Genomic DNA, 12,487 nt, shown 5'->3' with positions numbered 1-12,487 from the left:
CTTGCAATGCTTCCGCTTAGCGATCTACAAGGGTATGTAGATGCACTCTCCTTCCCTCGTTGCTAGATTACTCCATAGATTAATCTTGGTGATGCGTAGAAAATTCTAAATTTCTGCTACGATCCCCAACAACTATTACTCCACACATCGACCGCTATCCAACATGCATCTAGTGTATTAAGTTCATAAGAACATAGTAATGCTTTAAGGAAGATGACATGATGTAGAGGGATAAACCAATGCAATATGAAATAAACCCCATCTTTCTATCCTCGATGGTAACAATACAATATGTGTCGGTTCCCTTTCTGTCACTGGGATCGAGCACCGCAAGATTGAACCGAAAGCTAAGCACTTCTCCCATTGCAAGAAAGATCAATCTAGTAGGCCACACCAAACTCGTAATTCGAGGATACTTGCAAAAATAAACCAATCATACATAAAAGAATTTAGAGGAGAATCGAATATTGTTCATAGATAATCTGGATCATAAACCCACAATTCATCGGATCTCGACAAACACACCGCAAAAGAACATTACATCGAATAGATCTCCAAGAGAATCAAGGAGAACTTTGTATTGAGATCCAAAGAGAGAGAAGAAGCCATCTAGCTAATAACTATGGACCCGTAGGTCTGAAATAAACTACTCACACATCACCGGAAAGGCCATGGAGTTGATGTAGAGGCCCTCCGTGATCAATGCCCCCTCCGGCGGAGCTCCGGAAAAGGCCCCAAGATGGGATCTCTCGGGTACAGAAGGTTGTGGCGGTGGAATTAGGTTTTCGTGGTGCTCCTAGATGTTTGGGGGGGGGTATGTGGACTTATAGAGGAGGAAGAAGTACGTCGGTGGAGCAACAGAGGGCCCACGAGGGTGGAGGGTGCGCCCAGGGGGGTAGGCGCTCCCCCCTGCCTCATGGCTTCCTCCGTTGTTTCTTGATGCCCACTCCAAGTCTCCTGGATTACGTTTGTTGAGAAAATGATGTTCCCGAAGGTTTCATTCCGTTTGGACTCTGTTTGACATTCCTTTTCTTCGAAACCCTAAAATAGGCAAAAAACATCAATTTGGGCTGGGCCTCCGGTTAGTAGGTTAGTCCCAAAAATGATATAAAAGTGTAAAATAAAGCCCATTAACATCCAAAATAGATAATATAATAGCATGGAGCAATCAAAAATTATAGATACATTGGAGACGTATCAAGCATCCCAAAGCTTAATTCCTGCTCATCCTCGAGTAGGTAAATGGTAAAAGAAGAATTTTCGATGTGGAATGCTTTCTAACATATTTCTCAATGTAATTTTTCTTTATAGTGGCATGAATGGTCAGATCCGAAAGATTCAAGATAAAGGTTTAATATTGACATATAAATAATAATACTTCAAGCATACTAACTAAGCAATTATGTCTTCTCAAAATAACATGGCCAAAGAAATTTATCCCTACAAAATCATATAGTCTGGCTATGCTCTTTCTTCACCACACAAAATATTTAAATCATGCACAACCCCGATGACAAGCCAACCAATTGTTTCATACTTTTGATGTTCTCACACTTTTTCAATCTTCACGCAATATATGAGCGTGAGCCATGGATATAGCACTATGGTGGAATAGAATGGTGGTTGTGGAGCAGACACAAAGGAGAAGATAGTCTCACATCAACTAGGCGTATCAACGGGCTATGGAGATGCCCATCAATAGATATCAATGTGAGTGAGTAGGGATTGCCATCCAACAGATGCACTAGAGCTATAAGTATATGAAAGCTTAACAAAAGAAACTAAGTGGGTGTGCATCCAACTTGCTTGCTCATGAAGACCTAGGGCATTTTGAGGAAGCCCATCATTGGAATATACAAGCCAAGTTCTATAATGAAAAATTCCCACTAGTATATGGAAGTGATAACATAGGAGACTCTCTGTCATGAAGATCATGGTGCTACTTTCAAGCACAAGTGTGGAAAAAGGATAGTAGCATTGTCCCTTCTCTCTTTTCTCTCATTTTTTTATTTGGGCCTTCTTTTTTTTCCTTGTTGGCCTCTTTTACTTTTTTTTATTTTTCGTCCGGAGTCTCATCCCGACTTGTGGGGGAATCATAGTCTCCATCATCCCTTCCTCACCGGGACAATGCTCTAATAATGATGATCATCACACTTTATTCACTTACAACTCAAGAATTACAACTCAATACTTAAAACAAAATATGACTCTATGTGAGTGCCTCCGGCAGTGTACCGAGATGTGCAATGATGTATGAGTGACACGTATGAAGAATTATGAACGATGGCTTTGCCACAAATACGATGTCAACTACATGATCATGCAAGCAATATGACAATGATGAAGCGTGTCATATTAACGGAACGGTGGAAAGTTGCATGGCAATATATCTTGGAATGGCTATGGAAATGCCATAATAGGTAGATATGGTGGCTGTTTTGAGGAAGGTATATGGTGGGTTTATGGTACCGACGGAAGTTGTGTGATACTAGAGAGGCTAGCAATGGTGGAAGGGTGAGAGTGCGTATAATCCATGGACTCAACATTAGTCATAAAGAACTCACATACTTATTGCAAAAATCTATTAGTTATCGAAACAAAGTATTACGCGCATGGTCCTTGGGGGATAGATTGGTAGGAAAATACCATCGCTTGTCCCCGACCGCCACACATAAGGAAGACAATCAATAAATAAATCATGCTCCGACTTCATCACATAACGGTTCACCATACGTGCATGCTACGGGAATCACAAACTTCAACACAAGTATTTCTAAAATTCACAACTACTCAACTAGCATGACTCTAATATCACCATCTCCATGTCTCAAAACAATTATCAAGTATCAAACTTCTCATAGTATTCAATGCACTTCCATGAAAGTTTTTATATTATAGCAAATTTCCATGTTGTTCTAAAGGACTCTCAAAATAATATAAGTGAAGCATGAGAGATCAATAGTTTCTATAAAACAAAACATCCGCCATGCTCTAAAAGATATAAGTGAAGCACTAGAGCAAAAACTATATAGCTCAAAAGATATAAGTGAAGCACATAGAGTATTCTAATAAATTTCAAATCATGCGAGTCTCTCTCAAAAGGTGTGTACAGAAAGGATTATTGTGGTAAACTAAAAAGCAAAGACTCAAATCATACAAGACGCTCCAAGCAAAACAGATATCATGTGGTGAATAAAAGTATAGCTCCAAGTAAAGTTACCAATAGACGAAGATGAAAGAGGGGATGCCTTTCGGGGCATCCCCAAGCTTAGGATTTTTTGTGTCCTTGAATTTCACCTTGGGGTGCCATGGCCATCCCCAAGCTTAGGCTCTTGCCACTCTTTGTTCCATAACCCATCAAATCTTTACCCAAAACTTGAAAACTTCACAACACAAAACTCAAAATAGAAATCTCGTGAGCTCCGTTAGCGATAGAAAACAAAACACCACTTCAAGGTACTGTAATGAACTCATTATTTATTTATATTGGTGTTAAACCTACTATATTCCAACTTCTCTATGGTTTACAAACTCTTTTACTAGCCATAGATTCATCAAAATAAGCAAACAACACATGAAAAACAGAATCTGTCAAAAACAGAACAGTCTGTAGTAATCTGTAGCTAACGCAACTTATGGAACCCCAAAAATTCTAAAATAGATTGCTGGATGTGAGGAATTTATCTATTAATCATATGAAAAAATAATAACTAAATATAACCTTCCAAATAAAAATGGAAGCAGTTCCCGTGAGCGCTAAAGTTTCTGTTTTTTACAGCAAGATCAAAAAGACTTTCCCCAAGTCTTCCCAACGGTTCCACTTGGCATAAACACTAATTAAACACGAAAAACAACCAAAACAGAGGCTAGATAAATTATTTATTACTAAACAAGAGCAAAAATCAAGGAATAAAAATAAAATTGGGTTGCCTCCCATTAAGCGCTATCGTTTAACGCCCCTAGCTAGGCATAAAAGCGAAGATAGATCTAGGTATTGCCATCTTTGGTAGGCAATCCATAAGTGGATCTCATAATAGATTCATATGGTAATTTAATTTTCTTTCTAGGGAAATGTTCCATGTCTTTCTTTAACGGAACTTGGAATTTGATATTCCCTTCCTTCATATCAATAATTGCACCAATCGTTTTAAGGAAAGGTCTACCAAGAATAATAGGACATGAAGGATTGCAATCTATATCAAGAACTATGAAATCTACGGGCACATAATTCCTATTTGCAACAATAAGAACATCATTAATTCTTCCCATAGGTTTCTTAATAGAGGAATCCGCAAGGTGCAAGTTTAAAGAACAATCATCAAAATCAAGGAAACCTAGCAAATCACATAAAGTTTTCGGAATTGTGGAAACACTAGCACCCAAATCACACAAAGCATAGCACTCATGATCTTTAATTTTAATTTTTATTGTAGGTTCCCACTCATCATAAAGTTTTCTATGGATAGAAACTTCCAACTCAAGTTTTTCTTCATAAGATTGCATCAAAGCATCAACAATATGTTTAGTAAAAGCTTTATTTTGACTATAAGCATGAGGAGAATTTAGCACGGATGGCAACAAGGAAATACAATATATAAAATAGCAATTATCATAATTAAATTCCTTGAAATCCAAAATAGTGGGTTCATTACTATTTAAAGTTTTAATCTCATCAATCCCACTTTTATCAATTTTAGCATGAAGATATACAAACTCTAAATTTTTAGAACGCCTTCTAGGTAAAGGTGGCTCATCTTCAATCCCATCATTATCAAGATTCATATTGCAAAACAAAGATTTAATAGGGGACACATCAATCACTTTTAGATCTTTAGCTTTATTATCATAAAAATTATCCGGCTTAGCGGCCATCTTATTAACTAAGGTGGCTTGCTTATTCGAAACTTCAGCATTTAATTTTTCGAGATAAGCAATCTAAGATTAAAAACCATAAAATTCCTTAGACATATCATCGAGCTCTTTATTCATATAACCCATAAAGCTTTTTTGTTCCTTAAGCTCGTTCCTAAAGAAATTATTATGCTCAAATTGTAAAGTCATAAAACTTCTGATGTTGCTTTCGATCTCTTCTAACCTTTTAAGGTGAAGATCACCAAATCTAGGTAGAGCCATCGTGACAAGCAAGCAATCCAACACACAAGCAAACAAGAAACGGGAAGAAGAGGCAAATAGGGAAAGAGAAGGGGAACAGAGAGAGAGGGCGAATAATAATGGCAAGGGTGAAGTGGGGGAGAGGAAAACGAGAGGCAAATGTCAAATAATGTAATGCGAGGGATAAGGGTTTGTGATGGGTACTTGGTATGTCTTGACTTGGCAACGACACCTGAAATGACTCATTGTTGGGAGTTAAATCTTGACTTGACTTGGTGCGAATCTCCCCGGCAACGGCGCCAGAAATCCTTCTTGCTACCTCTTGAGCACTGCGTTGGTTTTCCCTTGAAGAGGAAAGGGTGATGCTGCAAAGTAGCGTAAGTATTTCCCTCAGTTTTTGAGAACCAAGGTATCAATCCAGTAGGAGATCACGCTCAAGTCCCACGCACCTACACAAACAAATAAGAACCTCGCAACCAACGCAATAAAGGGGTTGTCAAGCCCTTCACGGTCACTTATGAGAGTGAGATCTGTTAGATATGATAAGATAATATTTTTGGTATTTTTATGATAAAGATGCAAAGTAAAATAAAAGGCAAAAGTTAACTAAGTATTGGAAGATTAATATGATGGAAGATAGACCCGGGGGACATAGGTTTCACTAGTGGCTTCTCTCAAGAGCATAAGTATTATGGTGGGTAAACGAATTACTATCGAGCAATTGATAGAATTGAGCATAGTTATGAGAATATCTAGGTATGATCATGTATATAGGCATCACGTCCGAGACAAGTAGACCGAAATGATTCTGCATTTACTACTATTACTCCACACATCGACCGCTATCTAGCATGCATCTAGAGTATTAAGTTCATAAGAACAGAGTAATGCTTTAAGGAAGATGACATGATGTAGAGGGATAAACTCATGCAATATGATATAAACCCCATCTTTTTATCCTCGATGGAAACAATACAATACGTGTCGTTTCCCTTTCTGTCACTGGGATCGAGCACTGTAAGATTGAACCCAAAGCTAAGCACTTTTCCCATTGCAAGAAAGATCAATCTAGTAGGCCAAACCAAACTGATAATTCGAAGAGACATGCGAAGATAAACCAATCATACATAAAAGAATTCAGAGGAGAATCGAATATTGTTCATAGATAATATGGATCATAAACACACAATTCATCGGATCTCGACAAACACACCACAAAAGAAGATTACATCCAATAGATCTCCAAGAGAATCGAGGAGAACTTTGTATTGAGATCCAAAGAGAGAGAAGAAGCCATCTAGCTAATAACTATGGACCCGTAGGTCTGAAATAAACTACTCACACATCACCGGAAAGGCCATGGAGTTGATGTAGAGGCCCTCCATGATCAATGCCCCCTCCGGCGAAGCTCCGGAAAAGGCCCCAAGATGGGATCTCTCGGGTACAGAAGGTTGCGGCGGTGGAATTAGGTTTTCGTGGTGCTCCTGGATGTTTGGGGGGTACGTGGACTTATATAGGAGGAAGAAGTACGTCGGTGGAGCAACGGAGGGCCCACGAGGGTGGATGGCGCTCCTAGGGGGTAGGCGTACCCCCTGCCTCGTGGCTTCTTTCGTTGTTTCTTGACGCCCACTCCAAGTCTCCTAGATCACGTTTGTTGAGAAAATCACGTTCCCGAAGGTTTCATTCCGTTTGGACTCCATTTGATATTCCTTTTCTTCGAAACCCTAAAATAGGCAAAAAAACAGCAATTTGGGTTGGACCTCCGGTTAGTAGGTTAGTGCCAAAAATGATATAAAAGTGTAAAATAAAGCCCACTAACATCCAAAATAGATAATATAATAGCATGGCGCAATAAAAAATTATAGATACGTTAGAGACGTATCACCTGGTATGGCCCATCTTCAACACCAACAAGACAAGACCCTCACGAGGCAGATGACATCAAGACCTCCGGAGGGAGCGGCCTCCTCAGGGTGGCTCCCGAGGAGCGAAGATTCCTATGTAGGCGCCCACCTCATGAGGTTGAGGTGATGCAAGCCATGACGACCAAGGCCAGGCGGGCGCCAGTGGGCGCAGAGCAGCATGTTTCCTCTTTGGTGCTAAGGAGGCAAGCGCAAGCGTGGGGGCCCGAGGAATCAGCCAAAGGTTTCCATTCCCATGCAACAAGACCAAGACCGCCAGGACGGCTGGACGGATGTCATCACCGAGCCCACCCGAGTGTCACGACCGGAAGCTTTGCAGGCGAAGACCACCTTTCGTCAGGATAGGATGTACTTCCTGTCACCCTTCAAAATTGGCCACTATGGGACCCCTTCCCGCCTTTGTTTGGAGGAAGAGGACCAAGGCCACTATAAATATAGCTTAGCCACCACCGTAGAAGGGGAGAGACTTCTCTTGCTCACACCCGCACTAGAACAAACCTCATGAGGTTGTTCTCCCTCTGTACTAGTTCATCCCCAGCCCCTCGTGAGGTCAATCCACCCCAAAGTAGGAGTAGGGTATTACACCGCAAGGTGGCCCAAACCTGGGTTAACTGTTGTGTCTATTTTCTTGTTCATCAAGCTAGGCCATGGGAGCGACGAACTGGCTGGCTAGCGAGGTTGAGTTCTTTGTACATGCCCCAGAGTTCCAACCTCTCTTGGGTTCGCGGAGCCCTGAATCTGACATCAACTCATTACAAAGCACCTCTCCCATGAAGATAAATCAATCTGGTTGGCTAAATCAAACCGATAGATCGGAGAGAAATACAAAGCTATCATAATCATGCATAATAAAGTTCAGAAAAGACTCAATTACTTTCAATAAATAATCTGACCAGAAACCCACAATTCACTGGACTCCAAAACACACACCGCAAAAGAAGATTACATCCGATAGAACTCCAAGAAGATCGAGGAGAACATTGTATTGAAGATCAAAGAGAGAGAAAAGGCATCCATCTACTAGATATGGACCCGTAGGTCTGTGGTAAACTACTCACGCATCACGGGAAGGCAGCAAGGATGATGTAGAAGCCCTGCATGATCGATTCCCCCTTCGATAGAGTACCGAAAAGGCCTCCAGATGGGATCGCGGAAGAACAGAAGCCTGCAGTGGTAGAACAAGTGTTTCAGGTGTCTCTTTGTTGGTTTGGGAATATATGTGAATTTGTAGAGTTGGAATTAGGTCAAACGGAGTTGCATGGGGCCCACGAGCTCAAGGGCATACCCTACCCCCAGGGCGCACCCTATGAGCTCGTGGCTCTGTCGTAGCTTTTCTAGCCTCCTCCCGAACCTTCTAGGGTCCCTTCTAGTCCAGAAAAAATCACCGTAAAGTTTTATCGTGTTTGGACTTTGTTTTGTATTGATTTTCTGAAAAGCCAAAAACAAGCAGAAAACAACAACTTGCACTGGGCACTATGTTAATAGGTTAGCCCCCAAAAATGATATAAATAGCATAAAATGCATATAAAGCATCGAAGATTGATAATATAATAGCATGAAACAAAAAAAATATAGGTACATTGGAGGCGTATCAAGCATCCCTAAGCTTAATTCCTACTCGTCCTCGAGTAGGTAAATGATAAAAACAAAAAATTTGATGTGAAATGCTACCTAACATGTGTGTGATGTAATCTCTTTATGGTATAATCATTGCGAAACAATGAAGTAACAATATCAATATAATAATATCCATGAATATAAGAAACATAATCGTTACTTTTTCAAAATATATGATCCTTAACGAATGTTATGCCCACTCACTTTATCATGTTAGGATCGCATCTTTGCCTTCACTGCATAAATATAAATCATGAGCACCACGGTGTCAAACCAGGAAATTGGATCGTACTTCTAACATGCTTCAGCATTTTCAGCCCCACGCAATACACCAACGTGATCCATGAATATAGCACTATAGGTGGAATAGAATGTGGTGATAGAGATTAATAAGGGAAATCACAAAAGGAAGAAAGTCTCGCATCAACGTGACTAATCAATAGGCTATGGATATGCCCATCAATCGATGTCAAATGCGGGGAGTAGCGATTGCCATGCAACAGATGCACTAAGAGCTATAAGTGTATAAAAGCTCAATAGAAACTAAGTGGGTGTCCATCCAACTTGCTTGCTCATGAAGACATTGGGCATTTGAGGAAACCCGTCATCGAAATATACAAGCCAAGTTCTATAATGAAAAATCCCCACTAGTATATGAAAGTGACAACTTAGGAGACTCTCTATATGAAGAACATGGTGCTACTTTGAAGCAGCAGTGTGGAAAAGGATAGTAACATTGCCCCCCCTCTCTTTTTCTCTCATTTTTTGTTGGGATCTTTTTGGCCTCTCTTATTTTTGGCTGGAGTCTCATCCCAACTTGTGGGGTAATCATAGTCTCCATCATCGTTTCCTCACTAAGATAATGCTCTAATAATGATGATCATCACACTTTTATTCACTTACAACTCGATAACTATAACAATATGACTCTATATGAATACCTATGGCAATGTACCAGGATGTGCAATGATCTCACATAACATGTATAATAATGATGAACAGTGGCTGTGCCACAAATATCTTGTCAGCTCTGTGATCATGCAAAGCAATATGACAATGAAAACGTATGTCATGAAAATGGAACGATGGAAGTTGCATGGCAATATATCTTGGAATGGCTACGGAAATGCCATAATAGGTAGGTATGGTGGATGTTTTGAGGAAGATATAAGGAGGCTTATGTGTCATAGAGCGTATCATATCACAGGGTTTGGATGCACCAGCGAAGTTTTCACTAACTCTTGAGGTGAGAAAGGGCAATGCACGGTACCGAAGAGGCTAGCAAATTGCGGAAAGGTAAGAGTGTGTATAATCCATGGACTCACATTAGTCATAAAACACATACTTATTGTGAAATCCTATTATCCCTCGAAGCAAAGTACTACTCACATGCCCCTAACGAATTGGTTGGTAGGAGTTAACGATCGCGCGCATCAGATTATAACAACACTCAAGGATTTCAATTAGAAATACAAATGCTCCAACCTCCCCACCATGCCATGACCAACACTTAGATGAGAAGTTAATAAAAAGCTTCAATACATATATTTTTACTAACCAATGATCATGAACCAATATCCTTTCATATTACGACATCGATATAATTAAACCATGCGTTTCATATTTAGTGATCTACATGAAAGTTTTTATTATATCCCCCTTGAATACCTATCCTTCTTGGACTAGTCTTATAACACGTGCACATTAAAAAGTACTATTCATAGACTCTCAAAAATATTTAAGTGAGGCATGATATTGCAATCATTTCTATAAAATATAACCACCATCATGCTCTAAAAGTTATAAGTGAAGCACTAGAACAACTGCCTAGCTCAAAAGATATAAGTGAAGCACATAGAGTATTCTAACAAATCACGATAAATGCATGTCCCTCTCAAAAGGTGTGTCCAGCAAACACTGATTGTGGAAAACTAAAAACAAACAAAGCAAAAACTACGATGACACAAAATGCTCCAAGAAAAACTCATATCATGTGATGAATAAAAATGTAGCTCCAAGTAACATACAGATAGATTGTAGACAAAAGAGGGCATGCCACCCGGGGCATCCCCAATCTTAGACACTTGGGTATTCCTTGAATATTACCTTGGGGTGCCTTCGGAATCCCCAATCCTATGGTCTTGCCGCTCCTTATTCCTTCATCCATCGTGATCTCACCCAAAACTTGAAAACTTCAGCACACAAAACTCAACAGAAACCTCGTGAGATCCATTAGTATAAAGACAAATCATAAACTTTAGCTACTTTTATGAACCCATTCATATTTTATTCTTGCATAATACCTACTATATTCTAACTTCTTAATAATTTATACCCCTGATATAATCCATAGCATTATTAAAACAAGCAAACTATGCAATAGAAAACAGAATTTGTCTAAAATAGAACAGTCTGTAATGAACTCAACAAAGTGAAGGAAATATGCCGTAGAGGCAATAATAAAGTTGTTATTTACATTTCCTTATATCATGATAAATTTTTATTATTTATACTAGAATTGTATTAACTGGAAACTTAGTACATGTGTGAATATATAGACAAAACAGAGTCTCCCTAGTATGCCTCTACTAGACTAGCTCGTTAATCAAAGATGGTTAAGTTTCCTGACCATAGACATGTGTTGTCATTTGATGAATGGGATAACATCATTAGAGAATGATTTCATGGACAAGACCCATCCGTCAGCTTAGCATAATGATCGTTTAGTTTTATTGCTATTGCTTTCTTCATGACTTATGTCACACCCTAGCTAGTCATGCATTAGAGTGTTGCATCATGTTTACTCTTTCATCAGAAACTTGAAATGGGGATGACAGAACCCCCAGTCCCCTCTGAAACCAACTAGGGTTACTAAAATAATTTTTCAATGAACCTGAAATGCCCTTCTAAAATGCCCATCATTTTTGCCTTGGTTCAGAACCTCTGCCAAAAGTGGTGCACATTTTCCTAGGCCATCCTAGGGTTTTTGAATTAAATCATAGTTATTTGAATTTGGGAATTTAAAATAATATAAAATATTTAAATGCTCAAATATCTCCAAACTAAAATGTTTCATGTTGGAAATAATCCAACTATGGACCAGGAGTAGTTTGGTGATTTTTGGAGTTGCCTAGGTATTTTATTTAATTCAACAAGTTGCAGATATATTAAATAAAAACAGAAAACAGAAAATAAATAAAGGGAGAAGCTTACCTGGGCTCCTCCCTGTGCGGCCCAGCCCAGCCGGCCCAGCACTGTGCTGGCCCGTGCCAGCCAGCTGCTTCCCCTCGCCAGAGCAGGCAGGGAGGTGAGCATGGCGCGCCCGAGCTCGCCACGCACCACCCAGCCTCTTTGCATCGCCCTGGTCGCCGTTGCGCCGCGTGGATCGTCTTCTGGTCGTCGCCCCGACCTCGCCGACACCCCATTCACTCTCCCCCGGCTCTCCCTCGCTCTCTCTCTCTCACGGCCGAAGCTCACCGTCGCCGCCGTTCGCCTTAGCCACTGCCTCCGACCACCCCTCGCTCCCCCGACAAGCTCAGAAGCTCCGCCTCGACTCCCTCTTCCTCCCCACCGCTCCACAGGTCCCCGGAAGCCCTGCATCGCCGCCACGTCGCCGTTCCCCTCTTCGGGCTCCGATCATCGTCGCCGTCAAATTCGTCGTCTCCGACGCGTCCCCGAGCCCGCTTCGACGCCCACTGCAACCGCGGTGAGCCCCCGGAGCGTTTCCCCCTTCTCCCCTGCTCTCTCCCGACCCCTAGGCCCTAGCCCCACCGCGGCCGAAAGCTTCACGCCGCCGGCGATGTCGCCGTCGTGGCCACGGTCGCCGTAGCGCCCAA

Source organism: Triticum aestivum, chromosome 4A (assembly GCF_018294505.1).
Source record: "Triticum aestivum cultivar Chinese Spring chromosome 4A, IWGSC CS RefSeq v2.1, whole genome shotgun sequence".
Classification (NCBI taxonomy): Eukaryota; Viridiplantae; Streptophyta; class Magnoliopsida; order Poales; family Poaceae; genus Triticum; species Triticum aestivum.
Note: the sequence above shows the minus strand (reverse complement) of the source record.